General features: G+C 52.0%; 1 long non-coding RNA gene across 1 annotated transcript; it reads left to right on the top strand.

Moving 5' to 3' along the window:
* Nucleotides 1-6,802: 6,802 nt before the first annotated feature.
* Nucleotides 6,803-13,674, top strand: LOC103660232. Its single transcript, XR_567757.1, has 3 exons — nucleotides 6,803-7,183; nucleotides 7,595-7,740; nucleotides 12,557-13,674. It is a non-coding gene; the product is annotated as an uncharacterized LOC103660232 (long non-coding RNA).
* Nucleotides 13,675-19,492: the final 5,818 nt, after the last annotated feature.

Here is a 19,492-nt window from a genome sequence, read left to right on the forward strand (position 1 = left end):
ACTACTGGGTATTTACCCAAAGAAAACAAAAAAGAATTCAAAAGGATACACATAACCGTGTGTTTATGGCAGCACGATTGATAATAGCCAAGACATGGAAGCAAACCAAGTGTCCATCAATAGTTGAACAGATAAAGGTGTGGTGTGTGCAGACATATACAACGGAATATAACTCAGCCACGAAGAAGAATGAGATCTCGTCATCTGCAACAACGTGGATGGACCTCGAGGGTGTTATGCTAAGTGAAACAAGTCAGACAGAGAAAGGCAAATACTGTCTGATTTCACTTATATGTAGAATCTAAAAACAAAACAATAAACAAAAACTCATAAGCACAGAGAACAAACTGATGGTTGCCAGAAGAGAGGGGAGTCAGGGGATGGGCCAAAAGAGGGAAGGGGAGCGGGAGGTCCAGGCTTCCCGCTATGAGGTGACTCAATCACGGCAATGAAAGGTCCAGCTCAGGGAATACAGTCAATGGCGTCATAAGAGCGCTGTGCAAGGACAGGTGGTCGCTACACTCGGGATGAGCCCAGCACAAGGTATCGCGTCGTGGAATCACCGTTATAGGCCTAGAACCAATGTAACATTGTGTCAACTACACTCAACCACAAGAAAAGAAAATCAAATAAATTTTGCAATGTAAATCTTAACCTAAAACACAGTCTCATCAAGCATTTCATTGCATCTTACATATCTCTTCTGTTTCACTAATACCTACTCTATTTGACAAATGTATCCACATCCACGTTAGACTGTGTCCCGTCTCGCGGCAAACGGTGAGTGGTACACCTTGATCATAAAGGATCGCCTGACAGAAGCTCTGCTACATTAACGCTCAGGGTATCGATCACCTCAGCCAGGACCCACGGGTCCCCGTGTCCACCTCGTCTCACCTATAAAATGTCTCGGAATATGAGCAGTAATGACTTTGGTGTTGAGGATAAATAGCGGCGATTCTCATGCAAGATAACCAGCAAATATCAGGGCACCTCGATGAAGGAGCCCAGCTCTTAGAAACCGTGACGGCCTAGGGCCCCGAGGATACAATGTCCTTGAACTCTTCCTGTAGGAACTATCGTCTCAGAGTGCTTTGAGTCAAAATCCAGTGGTTGATACCAAGTTCGCTCTAGATGGAGCGATCTATAAGCAATAAAATCAAAGGCTCATAATTAAAAAAAAAAGGTTTCCCCTCCGAGGGGCAAACCTCAAACTGCCTTCACGTCATCATACCATTAACAATTTTATAACTAACATATTCGGGATTCTTTATGGCTGTGAGTGCCCGTGGGCTGCAAGCCGCTCAGTGGCCAAGGCTGTCCTGGTGACTCCCTGCTGATCGCCCGGAACCTAGTTCTCAGGACCTGGCACATACTAGGTGCTCAGTAAACACTGGCTGAGGAATAAATAAATAAAGCTCTTTTTCAGAGATCACTCCTTTCATTTGGCAGAAGCCAAGAGGCTGACAGTTCATCACTGGGGTCATGACACACGCCTACATGGTAAACTTTACTAGAGATATTTTACTGAAAAGCAGACCAACACTATATGTTAATTAACTGCATTGAAAGAAATTAAAAAAAAAAAAAAGAAGAAGAAGACCATAGGTTTTACATGTCGGTGGTCCGGCAGCAAAATGGATTTCTTTCTTAATGCACGGTACTTGACTGACTCTAAACACACATTTTCAAAACATCCCTGAGACAGGGGCACCTCGTATAATTGACAGGATGTCAGAGCTGGACTGGCGCGAGTTTTTCCTTAGGGGTAGGTAAGACAGCGGTGTGTCCTGTAACCGATGGGCCCGCGGGTTCCACGAAATGCAGCATGAAAAGAAATCGGGCTTCCGCAGTCCGCTCGGTTGGGACCCTACCTTCTCTAAAGGGCAAAATCTCTCTCTTCTAAATGCCCGGTTTCAGAAGCGAGCTCCCCACAAGGCTTTCTTTTTCAAGCGAGCTCCCAGTACGATGCAAGCACATCTGTCCAGCATGCACCTCGCTCTACCGTTTGTTATGAAGTTAGTCTCCTTGGGCTTCCCCTGTTAGCCTCAGAACCCTCTGAGGTCCAAGAGCACCCTTCCTTACCTTCACAGTCCTGAACCCTGAGCAGTGCTTGGTACATGAAAACTGTGTTCAACGTGTCTGTTGGACTGACGCATATGTCTACAGCTGTTTGCCCGGAGGACCTTCCCGTACCATACAATCAATTCCAAACTAAAATGCCAAAGACCGGAAACACGGAGGGAAAAGAAGTCTAGTAACTGATTTCAGAAAAAAGGTAGAAATTCGAAGTCTCTGAAAACATACCTTTGAATTCCTTTACCATGTGCAAGCAGGCCTTAATAATTACTCCGCAAACGCTCATTGCAGGGACTGTCCTGATGATGCCTAATTCCTGATGCTCTCTGGTCTGACTGTACCTGAGACCCTCCTGCTTCCGCTACAAAAGATTAAGGTGGAGTGAAGGCACTGGAAGAGCAGCCCCCTTGGACCCTCGACCATTTCAGTTGCCGATAACCTTCCATGCATGAAATGAATCCAAACTTTCCCTATTCCATATAAATCAGAAGTGCTTAAATATCACCCAAAAAGGAAGTGAAACAAATAATGTAAACACACGACTAAAGATTCTAGGACTCCACTCCCTGGTCTAGGGGACAGAGGTCATCCCCGGCCAGAGAGAACAGGGAAAATCAGCAATCCGTACAGGGGGGTGTCAGGGGCCACTGGAGAGCCAAACCAGGAGGCAGAAGCCAGGAGAACTCGAGGGAGCCCAGCCTTTCTCAGAGAGCACGCCTCCCCCAGAGTAGTTGCTAGAATCCTAAAACCCAAACAGGAGATCTGGAAAGGGCAAATCAGAGGTTTGAACGGGGCTCCTACCGCCTGAACACCTGGAGAATGTGAAGACGCCAGCTTCATCCTGCATCACGGACCAAGTGCCCTTGCCATGCCTCATAGAAACGACTAACGGCAGAGGGGTCTGTGGGCGGGCAACCGGGAGCTGGAAAAACAGAGCCAGTGGGCTCGGGTGCAGAGGGGACAGGCTGTGGCCTTTGGACCCTGGGCACAAAGCAGCCGGGCAAATAAATCTCGGTGCCTCCTGGTGCATTTGCCTGTGTTTACCAAGCTCTTACTCTTTGCAAAGCAACAACATCTGGGGAGAAGGATGAGGCAGGAAGAGGGGGAGGTGTTCGAAGACGCGTCCTGGGACTCCTGCCCCGGAGCCGTGGGCTCTGGGCAACAGGCGTGGGTGCCGAGCCTCAACTGCCAGGCAAATCTGAAGTCTCCCTCTGGGGCTCAAACCTTTGCCGTATCCCCACAAACCATCCTCTCTCCCAAAGAAGGTAGGTATTCACATAGGACAAGAACAGCATGCCCCACAGACCTGAGTGTTATCACAGGGGACCGGAGAAGAGGAAAGACCTGCCACTTGAGAAGACCTCTCTGGGCTCAGGGTCTCTGGCGTCTCTGTCGACGGAGAGAAGACACAGCCATCACTGCCTGTCAGGCAGGCCAGGTGTTTGCAAATAATAAAACAACCCTCACCTGCAACATGTGAGTCTCCCACAGGCCAAGGCGCAGGCATTCGGGCGCTCCGCCCCGCCAAGCCGGGCAGCTGCCCCCATTCCCTCCAGGCAGCTCGTGGAACAATGTCGCGGACAAACCCCTTTTCAACAGTGATATAAGGGGATATGCATATATATATATATATATATATATATACATTATGTAAATACCCTCCCTGATTTTATTCTTCTTTCCAATATAAGACTCTACTGGACGAAAATATCCTCATTTGATCGGCTTTGCTTTTTTTTCATGTCATAACATTTAAGTCCATCAATTTGCTATTGATTTTTAAGCCACTGACCAGGTTGAAACTGCAGACTGCAGGAGCCAGTGACGTGAGCAGCTGTGACCACATGTGGCATGTTCCCGTTCAGTGTTCTGGACCACCGACTCCTGATCTGATCGCCCGTGGGGCAGTGCCCCCTTTACCCTTACCCCACACCCGAGCTGTGCCAAGGCCAGCCCCCCACCTGCCCAAGTGTGCTGTTCCTCTCTGTTCCCAGCCAGGTCTGGGACGTTTCACCACCCTCCCCCCACCACAGGCCTCATTTCAACCAGCCTCCCTGCCTCCAGGCTTGCTCCTTCCTATGTTATCTAGACGTGGCTGACAAGTCCACCTTCCTGAAGAATCATGATCACGTGACTTCCTTGTTCCATACCACTGAGAACTCCTTGATGTGGGGGGGGGGGGATCCAGACTCCTTAGAGTGTCCTTCAAAACCAAACAAGTCTGTGAAATCCCACTGCTCCCTCCTATAACCCCAATGTCCCGCGTACTCACTGAAACCTACCCAGCTAAGTCTGCCACTCAAGCTGTCCCCTCCACCTGCAAATACCCTCACCCCCAGCTCTGCACATGCAAACCTTCCAGCCCTACGAAGGTGGGCTGAGAAAGGTCTGAGCTCCAAAAGCTTTCCCTGGCCACTTTAGATAGAAAGGATCTTTCACCCCTAACTCGGATGACACTTACTTTTTTCTTTGCTAGGCACCCCACCCCACCCCCACCTCTAACAGAGAACGCTCCCTACTGGGAATTCCCTGCGGGCTAGCCTGGGTCTGACTCTGCTGCCTGCATCCTCCTTCGGGACTTTGCACCAAGGGGGGCGGGTAGCAGTCGGCGCACAGCACCCAAAACTTAACAGCAGTCAGCCTGGGTGTCCCCCTTTCCCATTCTTGGGCACCCCTCAGGGAGTCCTTCTCACCAGGTAGGGCATTCTCCCCACCTAAGACGGAATTTCGCTGCTCCCATTCCCAAACAGGTACATATGCCCACTTGTCAGGACCTAGTCACACGTCCCAAACCTGCGGAGCGCTCACAGCTGTCACGGACCGCACCCTGCGGACAGGTCCGCCGGGGGAGGCAGAGGGCGCGAGTCCGGCAGGGCCGGGATGCCGCGCGCCGCCGCGGGGTGCTGCAGGCTGGGTGCTCCTGGCCGCTGGAGATGAGGGCACAGCGCGGCGGCACGGGGAAGGGGGGCGCAGAGGACCGGCGCCGGGGGCTGGCCGCGCGGGGGAAGCCGCGAGTTCCACCCTGGGCCACCCTGTTGAATCCCGGCTCCAAACTTTTCCCGGCGCCCGCGCGGTGCCCTCCCGCTGCCGGAGATGCCGCGGGGGCCGCGACCCGAAGAGGAAGGCGCGCGGGACGGGAAAGCCCGCGGTGGGTGTTCTCGGAAGCCCAGGGGGTCGCGGGCCGGGCCTCTGGTTCCGGGGGCCGCGAGGCCCGCGTCCGCCGCCCGCGGGGCCCGGCCGGGAGCAAGGCGCCGCCGCGGTGCCGGTGCTGATGCTGCGGCGCGCGGGCCCCGGTGCGCGCTTGTCCCCCGGTGCGCGCGGGGCCCCGGCCGGGCCTGCGGGCGGGCGCGGCGGCTACTCACCCGGAGGGTTGACCGCCGCCGGGGTTGCCATCTTGCCGGGAGGCCGGGCGGGGCGGAGGGCGGCGCGGAGCCGGGCCCCGGAGGGCGGGCGGGCCCAGGCGCCGCCGCCGCCGCCACACAAAGGACGGCGCGGGCGGGCGCTGCCTCCGCTCCCCCCGCCGCCGCCGCCGCGCCCCGCCCCCGCCTCCCGGGCCGGCCTTTGTCGCGCGGCGGGGGGCGCGGGCCGCCGCTCCCCGCCGGGCCGTAGCACCGCGAGACTTGCGCCGCGGGCTGCGGGACCCCCGGGGTGGGGGTGGGGGGGAAGCGGCGGGGGGTGCCCCGGGCGCAGGTGCTCGGGCCTGCCCGGCGGGGAGCGGCTGCGGACCGGCCCGCGCTCCGGTGTCCGGAACGCAGCGCGGAGGCCGGGGGCCGGGGCGCAGAGCGGGTGGGGGAAGAAGCCCATTAAGATGCAGAGGGAAGCGGTCCTTAGAGGCGAGGGGAACAAAGGCGCCCAGTGCGGCCCACTTAGCATGCCGGGGCCGTGCAGCCTGGCTCCCGGGCTGGGCTGGAGCCGAGGCCGAGGGGTGAGCGCCCGGCGCCCAGAAATTCCCAAGGCCAGGGCGGCTTGGGAGCGCGCTCGGTGCACACCCCAGCCCAGGCAGCCGGCCCAGGAATCGGGAATGACTTAGCTCCGAGGAAGCCACTCAGCTCTGCTCCTCTTCGGCCTGGTGACTGGCGTGGTTATGGCCTGAGGTTGTTGCAAGAGCCTTATGGATACAACCAAACAGAACTGAACGGGTTTTTAAATGTTTTTATTTGCATATCCTGGTGAGGTTAAGCTGTAGAGAGCTTGGAGGGCCTGTTTTTCCCCCAGACACTTGGATCCCTGTGAAAGCTCCTGGCTCTTAGGAAGAAAACCCACCGAGGCGGGTGCCCTAGGTTTAAAGCTCACAGGGGTGGGTGAATACATTCCAGGTGAGAGCCAAGAAGGGCAAGATGGCCCCTAAATGGAGAAATGTTTGCAAAAACATCGGACTTTCTTAAATCCTTCCAAAGAAGCATTTGGGGGGTGGGGCGGGGGGGTAGAAAAACAATGCTTGGGATGTATTTTTCAAATAGGCATTGTCTTCGGGGAGTATTTGTCACTATTGATCTGACTAATAGGCGCTTAATGATATTCATTTGGTTATTGATTGGGCAGACATGGAACGTCTCCCGCGTGCCAGCTAGGTGCTGGGCGCACCCTGGAAAGGAAGCCACGGGGCTCTGTCCTCCCAGGGCCTAGCCTGGGGGTGGGGAGGAGAGGAGCCCAAGAAGATACTTGTACTCAGGAAGCACACAGCTGCTGAGGGTGGGTGGGGGGTATGCTGAATGAGTGCAGGCAGAGAGACGTGCAGTGATCAGGGAAAATGAAAAGTCGGTTTTGAAGAAATAAGCAGGATGTGGAGAGGCGGATGGAGAAGACCTCTCAAGTGCGGACTGACACCTGTGGGCATTTGGCAACGGGGTTGGGCCAGGCCCAGGGAGATAATGAGAGAAAGAGCAACTCGGAAGTCAGCTGGGCACGGCCAGCGTCCTTGTATCAAGTAGAATGTCCCCGATTCTCCCAACAGCAAGCCAAATGAGACCCCAGCTTCTTTTCTACATACCCCAAAAGGCAACACACTCAGACACCCACGTGCACGGAACACACAGTGTGTACCTGACTGAAGATTTCTTAAGGCAAATGCAGGAGGAGGTTCACCTTGTTCACATCAAACAAGGTAAACATCCATCTTAAATGTTCCCTTTCGGCCCTACTCCCCACGGGCAGTTCTGTCTGGTGGCCCATCTCCATACAGGGCCCCCAGCATCACCATGCCCCTGCTGCCGCCAAACTCTGCACCCTCCCACTCTCCACGCCCCTTGGAGGTCAGCAAGCCCTTCCCCATCAGCCATGACCTACGGCTCCCTTGGATATTGTCTGCGAACAGATGTATTTGTAATATTAGCCCTGAAAAAGAAAATTGGGGTGAACATAATGCATTACCACATACACACGCATTTAACCTGTGCATGCATATTGTTGACAAGTTTTACTTCCCTACTGTGCTGAGCCCTGCTGCCCATTTTGTAAATGTTACCCTGCAGATAGCTTTAATCGTTCTCTTTGCATTTGTCCTTTGCGATAAAAGACAGGTAGCACGTGGCCTGCTGCTCCAGGCTGGGACACTTCCGAAGTCTGCTTGGAGTCTGTCCTGCTGTGGCTTTCAGTAAGAACATGTGTGACGCTAAGAGAAGGACACATTCCACCTTCTCCCCCCGTCCCTGCATGTCTCAGGTGGGTGATCTTCGACCTTGCCCAACTCAGCCCTCGCTGTTTGCAGATTAGGGACCTGAGGCTCCGGGCAGAGAATCCCAAGGTCACACAGCCCAGTAGCCTGGCAAGACTTGGAACCGGGTCACCCACAGCGCTGGGATTTGGGGGCTGGGCCAGGGAGGTGTTGTGAAAGGATAGAGAAATGGGGGATCTGGGCCCTTACCTTCTGTCTCTCTCACTAGCTCACTCTCTTCTCTCTCGTTAAATAGGTAAATACCCAGAAACGTCGATAGTGGAGGAAAGCCCCCACTGCTAAGTAAACAGGCTGAAATGGAGCGGTTAGTCATTGCTGAATACTGAGTGGCGTTTACACAATACGGTGGTCTCGTGCTAATTATGAGAGCTAGTAGACTGTGACCGGTTAACAGGCTCAGGAATCCCGCTCAACCTCTAAACAACCTAGAACTCTTTTAAATTCCAAAGGAGGCTGTTGAGTTGGAAGCTGAGATTTGCGTTTTTTAAAAAAAGGAATGAAGGCAGACCCGCTGGGCCCATAGCAGGGGATTCGTGATTCCCAGTGTGTTTCTCCCAGAAATGCTCTGGGCCCGCAGACCCAGGGCTGACGACACTCGTCGAGGGGGGAGTGGGGGGAGCAGTCGGTCACCTGGCCGCTGTGTCCCATCCCTGTGAGCTCTGACACGAGAAACAGGACTCCCATGTGCGGTGTGTGATGACCCCGGATTGTTCTCTCCTCCCTTCAAGATAGCAAGAGGCCGGGAATGAGAGCAGGGCCTTCTTCCAAAAAAGGGCACGGAAGGGCAGACAGACAGACAGACAGGCTGCCGTATCTTCGAGCAGGGGCGTTTCTTCTCTGCCCCACACTGCTCGGCCCCTCTCCCCCTCCCTCACTCCTCCCTTCTCCCTAACTTCTTGTTCTTTGCTGGACAGAGAAGTGGTGGGACTGTTGCCCCCCGGCCTCCCTCCCATGTCCAGTTCTACCCAGGCAACAACTGCCTGGTGTTTCTAGGCAGCCCCCCAGCCAGCGGGTCTCCCAGTTACTCTCAGAGGCAGGAACTCAGCCGAGAGCTGGATGGGGTCACGCGTTTACGGAGAAAGACGGGAGCACGGCCTTTGAAGCAGAGAGTGTAGTTCAGGTGTCCTCTGTCACCAGCACACCCTGCTACCCGCCCTGGAGCTTCGTGAAGGCTCTTCTGGCTCGTTTCCCCACCTGTGCGGCTGGTGACGCAAATCTCTGTGCTGAGTGCTAGCGACCCTGGACTTGAATGTGGTGATGTCTGTGCTCTGGAGACTCAAGACATTTTAGAAAGTGACTCTGATAGCCCGGCAGAGAAGAAGGGATGTGTGGCCGGACCCCCTGCCCCCTGAGAGAGACAGACACACAGAGACAGAGAGAGACAGAGAGAGACAGGCAGAGACAGAGAGACACGGGAAGGGGCGGTTCCTCTTGTTCTGCCTCAGGGAGAGTGGGGAGAGGAAGAAGGGGGAAGGAACGGGCTGTCAGACCCACCCGTTCTGACTTCCATCTTCTGGCCCAAGTCCTGGGAGAGGCACCTCCAACGAGCCGATGGAAAAGCCGACAGCCGAGGGCTTTCCCCCGTTTGGAAGTCCAGGGAGGGAGACCGCACAGGATGGTTCAGCAGGGATGGAGGGATGCGGCCAGAGAGCTGGGCCCCACACAGTGCTCCTGGCCCCGTGGGGCTTCCATGTGGTGTGCTGCGGATCTTTGCTTCCCGCAGGCGAGGGGACCCGCAGGTGCTGTGTCTGGGCTCCCAGGCTGCTGGGGAGGAGGACAAGCGGGCCTCAAGGAACAAAGGCTCCAAACCAGAGCCACAGGTTTCAGGGTAACCCAGGCCTCCTGAAGATGCCTTCAAGTTCACCGGCCAGGTGACCGCCCCAGCCACTCAGAACGAGGGGAGCAGGAATCCCAGGGCCCTTGCTCCCCACCAGCCCCTCCACGCCACCTGGACACCACCTTGAGGACGGGTGGCAGGATAAGGGCCTCGGGCGGACCCTGCATTCCATCTGACAGAGACTACGGTCTCCAGAGGAGACGCCGTCCGTGCTCACGGTGAAAGTTGGTCAAAGGAGTCTAGGAGGAGTCGATTTCTGCCCCCGCCACATGGTACAGAGGGACAGTCTGAAGTCAGAACATAACAGGCACACACATCTACGGTGAAAAAGCCCCATCTGTGAACTCTCAGGGACCAAAACCAAGCAGCAAGGTGTGCAAATCCTGCTAGAAACTCAAGAAGAAATGGACCAAAACCCCCACGGCTGTGAGGACTTCAGCTAAGCTCTTCTAGCCTGTGACAGATCGAATACACAGCAACTCATGCCTAACGGTGACATGTGCCGATTTGAGGTTCGTGGTTTACTCTTAGCCAGATTGTAGGACCAAAGGGTCTGTTCCACTTCCCCTAAAACAAGTCTTCTCAGCCCCAGGAGGGAGGGCACGTGGCTGGGCCCCGGTGGGATTGGAGACAATACTGGGCCATAACGCGACAGGCAGCTTCTTCCTCCCAGGAGACGTTGGTCCCGGGAGCTGCTTGGAGGCTACGAGAACCCAGTGTCCTACAGCAGGTGCTCGCCCCCATCCTCGGCAGCTTCTCGGGCTTTCTCAGTCGCTGGCGGCATGCTGGTGGTCCCCCCTACCGCACGGAGCTGTGTAAGCTACGCTGCTCTCAGACCGTGGCCTCGGAAGCCAGACGGCCCGTGTGCAAACACTCTGCTCACCTGCCACGGAGCTTACACTCTGCGCCTCAGTTTCCCCGCCTATGAAATAGGGATAAAACAGTACTTACCCCAAAAGGGATTTTGTGAGAACTAAGTGAGCTAGCATTTGTGAAAGGCTTAGAACATTATCTCGCATGCGCGTGGCAACGTGTATTTGCTGATATTATGGCTGCTATCCGAGAAGTAAGGCTCAGTAGCCAATGACGAAATGGGGCACATTGGGGGGGGGGAGGAATTCAAAACCACAGCAACTGACAATTTGGAAAAACAGTGTAAAGAAGACGCCGCACATCGAAATCTATCCCCCAAGAAGAATTCACAGCTGCAAGTCCTTGATTATTAAACAGGAATCAGTGGAAATGAGTGAACCCCGTTCAGGTTATAAAGGTGGAGTCCCTCAGTGAGGACTTGCACTTTGTACACGAGAGCTCCCCAGCTCAGTTGGGGCCAATGGAAGAATCCGGAGGAAGGGTGAAGGACCCGAACATGGTTACACTTCAGGAAAACTGGAACCGTGCCTCTGAGCACCCCGGACTCATTGTGCGCATCTCCTCTCTCCTCCTCGCTGCTCCCACCTTCCTCCCCGTGGAGAAGACCTAGCTCCTGACAAGGAGAGTTGGCACGGTCTCCGGCTCCCACACATGGAGCGGGGCCCCATCTCTTCCTCCAGTACAGACTTGAAGGCTGGGGCTGCCCTGGCTTCGATGCCTACCCCAGATCAGCCATGTCCGTGGGTCAGGTGACCATGGCTGTCTGGTCTGGGGATAGGAGACCAGGTCATATAAGAAGAAAGTGCCTCCTGGCGGAACCCCGTGGCTCTGAAGAGTAGGGGCGAGGGCCCCGGAGAAGGATGCAAGGCTCTTTCCACAGACGGCCACTACAACTTGGGGAAAAATGACGTGAGATAGGTGCAGAGACTGATTTAGCCAGAAGTCGGAAATGTTTATAAGAAATAAAAAGAAGCATCTATAAATTAGTCCAAGGGCAGAGTCTTTGGAAAGGACCTCTGTGTATCCACCTACCGGCTCCCACCCTCCCCGCCAACCATTGTGCTCTGATAAAATCCAGCTCCTGTCATTTCCGACACACAACACACACCGTGATGCCTCCTTTCCCCGAGACACCCTTCTCCCCCCGTGAGCTTCTCCATCAGTACCGTGTATTCCTGATTGCCTTCTCCTTCCACTGGAAATTGTGTAACTTCCTCCACGAAGGGGCTCCGTGTCCCAGCTTTCCCCTACACTGCCACATACCCCACCGTGCCAGGACCCATTTCTTTTCTACGCTCATTTCATTAAGTTGTGAGCTTGGGCCTTCCTGGTTTTGTCTCTTCCCCGGTACCCAGCTCGTATCCTGAGCCGTCATTCTAGTATGATGGAGTGAGCGAGGTGGGGAAGTATGGGTTGCAGGGAAGGTGACCGTCTTATCAGAGGACAATGCTCGCGTAGCCCACCACGCTTCCGTCTGCATCACCGCGGCAGGATGCACAGTGAGGGCAGCCCAGCGGGCTTCCCAGCACCTCCCTTACAACGCCTCTTGGCTGGCCTCTTATTTTTTTTCTTGCTATAATTCTGATCAAATTATATTAAAAACTGTATCAGTTACTCTTGGAGAACAAGAGGGAAAGGGGTATGAAAAAAGGCTACTCCGAGCTCGGCGCTCTACTCAGGGTGAGTCCTCACGCTCCCCAAGAGCGTGAGAAGGACCTCAATGGCTCCATTTCCAGCAGCAGCTGTAACCCCCCAATCCCCGAAGCTCAGCTCTTTCAGACCGTCCAGGCGCCTTAACACCATGTTTTCACAGGCTCAGGCATTTTTCATTTGGCCTCCTTCGTGACGAAATGCCACGTGTGTGAATTTATTCGGATTTTCATAGGTAGCCACTTTCCTGTTTGTATTAATCCACTTTGGAAACACCCTCACAAATGACATTTTTTTTCCTGCATAATAAGGTTCTCTGAGCATTTTAATGGGTAATTCTGAAGAGGCGTGTTTGAGCTTATGTTATTTATAAAGAGGTCATTATTGCTTAAAAATCCAAGTGAGTTAACGGGGTTGGTTAATGATTAATCTCTCTCGCCAAGTAATCTTCAACATTCCGTTGGCGTCCACACTGGTTACTCCGAGACAACACGCCCGGACCAAGTTCATTATCCAGACAACTGGTCTGCGACTGCTCCGTCATTAGCATGAATATTACCACAAATAGGGGACAGGTGACAATGACTCCCTCCCTGGAGGTCACAAGGACGGAGGGAAGTAAGCATGTCTCTGTTTAAGAATGTTTATTTTGAGCACACAGAGTCTAACCCCTTGAGGGGTGAGATTTTGGTCTTCTGAATGTCTATCTACTTTAAACAGTCTTGGCATTTTAGAATTGAACTTAAAAGACCATCTCATATGTAAGTTAGAGGTAAACCTTAGAAACTCTCCAGTTGTCCCTGCTTGCCGTATCCATCAGGGGACTGCAGGTTAGAGATGCCCCGGCTCTGGACGACGTTGGCTCTGGACGGCGTTGGCATCCCGGCCAAGGTGGGGGAGGCATGGGTTGCAGGGAAGACGGGTCAATCACTGTTGCTTCATTGTTGTGTCTCAAAGGATGACATGAACACCCACCTCTCCCCGTCATCATGGGGTGTAGTCTTTCACAGGGTTTCCGGCCACCCCAGGTGTCTCCTGGGAGTTCTCAAGGGATCTGAATTTCCCACAGGTCTTTCTTGGGGCCTTCCCACTCCAGTTGGCCACCTCCCCACAACATCTGCTCCAGACCTGTCTCCTGGTCGGCACCTGTCTCTTCTCCCGTCCCTCCACACACACCACAGGGTATAATCTGGTTACCTAAGGAGGTTTGTGAGGAGGTAATGAGCTGATCAGCCTATGCGAGCCGATGTACTTTCTATTTTTGTTCCCCATTAAAAACAAATTGGCATTTGGTCAGTTCAGTCTGTCCCTCAAGGTCTGATAAGTCTGCTTGAGTTAAAAAAAAAAACAAATGTTCCAGACTGTGGATGATGGTCATGACCCAAGCTGATGCTGAGAATCTCCTGGCCACCCTGGAGGGCATTTTGGTCTTGCTGGTTTCCAATTTTAATCCATAAAATCTAAATAACAACTGAATCATATTTGTATTTATGTGAATATGTAGGCTTGTATCTGTGACATATACTGTATCTAAATAAAGTGCCTAAAAGATTCAAAAGTATTTTTGTATATATTTTATTTAACCCTTTGTAACTTCTTAAAAATATTTTATCTATCTACCTATCATCTATCTATCTATTTGAGAGACAGAGTGCACGAGCAAGGGGAGGAGCAGAGGGAGAGGGACAAGGAGACTCTGCACCGATCACAGGGCCAGACACGGGGTTCAGTCCCACAACCCTGAGATCAGGACCTGACCTGAAATCAACAGTCAGATGCTTAACCAACTGAGCCACCCAGGCATCCCACCCTTTGTAACTCTTTAATTCCCTTCTTTTCATTCTCACTTCACAGGTCTGGTGAGTGATATTCAGAGAGGTTGAGTGACTTGCTCAAGGTCACACAGCTAATGAGTTCCAGAGCTAAGTATCTAAACCCAGACTGGTCTGACTCCAAGGCATTTGCTCACTCAATCTCCACGTATTAATTAACCCCAAACAGAGCCAGCCCCACTGATAGATGCGATCTCATTTTAACATGCAAACTTGAAACAGCTTCCCGGGCTAACTTCAGGAAGTCACTTGAAATAAGATGTAGGAGGCTGTGAACTGTGTAAGCAACTAGTAGAGCGAGCAGGTGTCGGAAGGTGGGACGGTCCTCCTGCCCCAGGCGAGGTCGGTCCCTCAGGTGGCGGGAGCTGAGGCTGACCACGCCGAGGGCTGGTCACGCGGTCTCGCTGGTCACTGAGTGAGCACACCGTCCGTGGTGCTGTTGATGGTTTCACTTGTCCAGACTGCACCCCCGTCTGTGTGGGATGTTCTAGGGAAATCGGGAGCGAACTGACCTAACTCCTGTAAAGTGCACAGTGGTGTCCCCTGACGTCCGTGATAGATTGTCTGTCTGTAGCACCCGCTGCGGGGTGAGGAGGTCTTCAGTTCGTCGTGGGTGAGCCCCCGACTACGGGGACGCGGGTCAGGGGGAGCTAGAATGAAGAACTGCCTCAAAATGAGTTTGATGCTCCTTATGTCCTTTTCAGTTCATTTAAAGTGGTTTGCCTTCCCAATTTTTCGTACTCTTTTATTTCAAAATAATTGCAGACTCCCAGTAAAGTTGTAAAAATAGTAGAAAGAACGACCGTACACATTTCACCCCAATTGTTAACGTTTTGCGGCACTTAGTTTATTGCTTTCTCTCCATGTATCTTCATAGTACCCTTTTCTGACACTTGAGAATAATCGGGGACCTTATAGCCCTTTCTGCCACACCCTCCAGTGTGCATTTCCTAAGAACAAGGGCTCGCTCTTACATAACCACGTTATCATGATCACAATCAAGAACTTATCAAAAAAAGAAATCATCAGAATGCAACATAATTATCTAAGCTACAAATGTTACCCTTTTTCCCAGTTATCCCAAATATGTTCTCTATGGAAAAAAGGAATTCTGGTTCCCAGAGCCCAATCCAGAATTATATATCGTCATGTCTCTGGAGTCTCCTTTAATCTAGAAATGTTTCTACTTTTCCCTTTAGTTGACTTTATTTTTCACTTTTATGTTTTTAAAGATTTTATTTATTTATTTATTTATTTGACACAGAGAGAGAGAGCACAAGCAGGGGAGACAGAGGGAGAAGCAGTTTTATGTTTTTAAAGATTTTATTTATTTATTTATTTATTTATTTATTTATTTATTTATTTATTTGACACAGAGAGAGAGAGCACAAGCAGGGGGAGCAGAGGGAGAAGCAGGCTCCCCGCTGAGCAGAGAGCCCCATGTGGGTCTCAATCCCAGGACCCTGGGATCATGACCCGAGCCGAAGGCAGATGCTCAACTGACTGAGCCCCCCAGGCACCCCTGGACTTTATTTTTTAGAACACTTTAAGGGTCACAGAAAACTTAAGCAAAAATGCAGCAAAAAAAGTCCCTATTTGCCCCCTGCACCCACACGCACAATCTCCCCCTCTACCAACGTCCTGCACCAGAGTGGGACATTTGTGCCATTGATGAACTGATGACATCGACGTATTATAATCACCCCAAGTCCATAGTTTACATCAGGGTTCACTTCTAGTGTTGTACATTCTATGGGTTTTGACGAATGTTTAATGACGCGTGTCCACCATGGTATACAGATCATTTCACTGCGCTAATTCTCCTCTGTTCTCTACCTGTTCATCTCTGTCCCGCTCTGAACCCTGGGCAAGCCCTGATCCTTTTACGGCCTCCATGCCTTTGCCCTTCGCAGAAGGTCCTGAGGTTGGAATCCTACAACAGGCGTTTCAGACTGGCTTCGCTCACGAAGTGATATGTATTCGAGGTCCCTCCGTGTCTCTTCACGGCTAGATCCTCATTCGTGTTTAGTGCTGAACGACACTCCGTCGTGTGGAGGGACCACAGTGTGCTTATCGCTCATCTGCAGAAGGACATCTGGGTTGCTTCCCGGTTCGGGTGGTTTCGAACAAAACTGTTATCAACGTCCACGGACAGGTTTTGTGTGGACACAAGTTTTCAACTCCTTTGGGTGAATACCAAGGAGCACGATCGCCGATCCCATGGTAGGAACATGTTTAGTTTTGTAAGAAACCACCAAACCGCCTTCCCACGTGGCCACACCGTGCTGCACCCACTGGCATCAAAGAAGCGTCCCTGTCACCCCAGATGGCACCAGCATTCGTTTTTGTCATTGTTTTAGGTTCTCCCCACTCTAACAGGCGTGTAGTGGTGAAATGTTTCTGCCGCCGTGTTTGGAACAGTAAAAATCCTCGTCCATGGATCCCATCTCTGGGCTTGTGGCTGCAACGATGACTTTGTCCTAATGGTGTTGTGTTCTGATCTCGCTGCTGGTGGGGTGACCTTAACTGACCACAATAACGGCATCAGCTGTATTGTTCGTCCAAGTTGAGGCCCAGTGCGCCTAAATTACCGACACAATTTAGCGTAACTTTGGTCTCCATTTCCATTATTTGAAACTCAACATACACACATTTCTAAAATATCCTCATAACTGAAGCCTGGGTATAATTTATCACCTTAATTATCTGATGACTTACAAGTACAGAAGCATCACAAAAGATTAGAGTAGCGTTGAGATCGCTATCCACCGTGTATTGAATAGTAAGGCACCATGCCAAGAGCCCACTGCTGTTTTTCTCAGAACGACCCGAAGAGGAAAGAGCTAGCTCGGTACTTCACGGCTTCTGGAGGCACACTTCTCAAAACAAGGTTTGCCTTACAGTCGTTGGGGTTCATAGTCATTGTCGCACGGATGCCATTGGAATGCCCTTTCCATGCAAAACTTGGACAAAAAGCCTTTTGTTGGTCCTTTCCAGTAAGAGCCAGAAAGTACAGCATTGAGACTTGCAGAATTATCCTGAAGACAACAGTGAGCACTCCTGTAAGAAATACTCCATTTCCCCAGCCTCGATGGCCCAGAGGACGCCACCGTAAGGAAACACACGGATGTTGACAACTCAGTTAAAAATGATTCAGAAGAAGGGCTCTGAATGCTACCAACTTTTAGGACAAGATGAACTAATGTGTGCGTAAGAGTGATGTACGAATGCCAACCAAAACCACAATGAGAGCCCACCTCACACCTGTCAGAAGGGTTAAGATCAACTACACAGGAAACAAGGGGTGTTGGCGAGGAAGGGGAGCCCCCTTGCACCGCTGGTGGGAATGCAAGCAGGAGTAGCCGCGCTGGGGAACAGTATGGAGGTGCCTCAGATAGTTAAAAATAGAACCACCATGTGATCCAGTAATTCCACCACTGGGTATTTACCTAGAGCATACAAAAATTCTAATTCAAAGGGATCCATGCCCCCCAATGTTTACAGCAGCATTACCTACAAGAGCCAAATTATGGAAAAAGCCCAAATGTCCATGGACTAATGAATGGATACAGAAGACGTGCTGTATATAGACACAAGGGAATATTACTCGGCCATCAAAAAGAATGAACTCTTGCCATTTGCAATGACGTGGATGGAGCTGAGGTGTATTAGGCTAAGTGAATAAGTTCTTCAGAGAAAGTCAAATACTATATGATTTCATTCACATGTGGAATTTAAGAAACAAAGCAAATGAAAGAGGCCAACCCAGAAACAGGCTCTAAACGCTAGAGAATACACTGCTGGTGACCAGAGGGGAGCTGGGTGGGGGATGGGGGGGAAGGGGACGGGGATTAGGAGTGCACTTACGATGGGCACGGAGAACTGCAGGAAAGTGTTGCATCACTGTGTTGTCACCCGAAACTAATATCACACTGTGGGCTAACTATGCTGCAATTTTTTTAAAAGAATGATGTATGACTAAAAAAAGCTATCTAAATACATGTAAAAGAACTCTTCCAATAATATGAAATAAGAACTTACATATTAAGAAAGTACGTCAGTGCCGTTTTCCCTTCGTTTTGGTGCATAAGTCAGTGATGTCCTTCACAATCGACGTGTCTACGAAACACACTTTTATTCCCATTGCCCCGAGCAGAAAGCGAAGCCACAGGTAGTTCAAAAGCCTTCAAAGCAAGTGAGAGAGCCAAGGGCTTCGTGCAGGCCTGTCTGGCTCCACATCCCGGGTTGGCACAAGGACGCGGGGAGTGGGGGGGAGCTCCCGACATGCCCTCGGGCCTATCACCTTGATCTGGGGAGTAGGGAACCAGCATTCCTGGGCCCTTTCTACTCCTGGGGCCATTTGCGAATCAAAACAACGGACTCTTCCAGTCTCCCTTAGGAAATATGCATCATCTCAGACCAAGTCTGGGCCTCAGCCCTTCTGCTGTTGCACAGTGGTCCCAGAAGCAAAATCAACATGCAAGACAATGAAAACGTGTGCGTACGTTGAGTCAGGGAAAAAATGGCACAGGATATAACTTCAAGTTAAACATGGCGTTGAGGGAGACATAAGGAGGGTATCTTGTGCTCGTCCTCCCCACAGCGCGCCCCCCAAACACCGAGAGCCACGTACCAGCAGCGCCGCCGTGCCCACAGCGCCCACGTGACCGGCCGGGCACCCTCCCCAGCGTGACTACTCCTTTACTTGCCTATTTCTGATGCTTCAGAAATACACTCAGCTGTTCACGCGAAATTGTATGTAAGCCCGCTCAACCCACGGGATGACGTTTCCTGCTCTCACAGGGCATTTTCCCTCTTTATCCCAGGACACATTTGATGAAAACATAGTTCCAGTACTACTTTCTTATTTTGCTGAAAGCAGAATGTTCAACAAACGACATGGAACTTAATTAGCACATTAACATAATCACATCAAGGACAGACATAGCACTTGACAATAGGGAACTGGATGAACCCATGCGAATGATTTCAGCCCCATGCTTTATAATCAGACCAAACAAGGAAAGAAGGCTGGCTTAGGTGCTGTCGGATGCACTCGCCGTAGTTGTTTCTAATTTATGGGGTTGGATTGTTGGCACCGAAGAGTGCTTAAATTTATCTTCGCATTTGAAGGAGTCAAAAGCTTAAGCACACCGATTTTCCTGCTCAGGGGCTCCTCTTCGACCTTCTGTGATGAATGTGGATGCTCTTTTGCTTTCGACACGTCTGCCAAAGCTGTAACACTGCTGTGAGTTTTGCAAACGAAAATGGGGAGCCCTGCCGATTTCAGGGGTTCGGGATCCAAAAGGCATGAAGTGGGCGAAGACACAGATCAAGAACGGGGTGCCCACGCGGGGCTAACATGCCACGGTCCGGGGACGATGGCCCCGGGGAAGCGGCCCCGAGGAACTCTGCACGGCCCGCCCTGTGGAGGTTCACGCCCCTCAGAGCGGCAGGACTTCGGGCGTCTCATCCCCAGAGTTGCTTCGAACTGTTTGTCTCCGTGCCCTCCCGGCACCCCCGCCCCATCGTGGTTTCGGGCTCCGC

This window comes from Ursus maritimus, unplaced genomic scaffold, assembly GCF_017311325.1.
Source record: "Ursus maritimus isolate PB19 unplaced genomic scaffold, ASM1731132v1 scaffold_27, whole genome shotgun sequence".
In the NCBI taxonomy this organism is placed as follows: Eukaryota; Metazoa; Chordata; class Mammalia; order Carnivora; family Ursidae; genus Ursus; species Ursus maritimus.